Source organism: Tigriopus californicus, chromosome 9 (assembly GCF_007210705.1).
Source record: "Tigriopus californicus strain San Diego chromosome 9, Tcal_SD_v2.1, whole genome shotgun sequence".
In the NCBI taxonomy this organism is placed as follows: Eukaryota; Metazoa; Arthropoda; class Copepoda; order Harpacticoida; family Harpacticidae; genus Tigriopus; species Tigriopus californicus.
The window spans coordinates 12,057,373-12,058,223 of NC_081448.1; positions in this window are offsets into that span (position 1 = coordinate 12,057,373).

Below are 851 nucleotides of genomic sequence, written 5' to 3' on the forward strand. Positions count from 1 at the left end.
TTGATACTAGAGTTACTGTCTTGATTCAACGTTATGGCCTAATTTGGCGTTCGGAGGAAAGCCGTGTCGTTTCCTCTCTTTAGAGTCCCTGGTTTGTAGTACTGTCTGCTCTCACCCTCACATCACTACGTAAGTCAAAAGGGGGCGCTGAGGAGCAAAGGGGTAAACAACAACCTCCGGGAGCCTATCCAGGGACCCTAAAGACCGCCAACTTAGGTCATTGAGTTGAATCAAGACACTAATTCTAGAATCAATAAAACAAGATTATCCGTAGTATATAGTACATTTAAGTGTTTTTAATTAAATAATGATCTTATTGATGTACGATTCCGTCCATTTACTAAATATTTCTGAATCAACTTTGAAAGTCAGAAGAATAAAAGAAATACCCATGAACATAAAATTAATCAAAAACAATCAAATTGTCTTTCAAATCAGTGAAATATTGAGTAAAACTGGCTCAAAAACACGCATAGATAGAAAATCAACAAGAATCCTGGTACAGTATGTCTGCTTTTGGATTGAGGGCCATTCCCAACATGACAACAACAGTTTCATAACAAACCCTTACTTGAAATTAACAATTTTCTACAAATGATATTGTTAGCAAAAGAGTATTGACTGATTGTGTTTAGAGCAAATTCTTGCTTTATCAAAAAAACCTAATTAGCACTTTTCAGTTGTTGTACTTTAAGACATGTTTACAGTCATCTTGAATATATTTTCATGCCTGGTTTTAAGCACATATCATCACTGGTTACTAAAATGATATTAGCCACATATTTTGCTGAATAATTATGCCAATAATTGACATTGAAAAATTTCAGCAGCAAAAGTTTAGGCCTTACTTG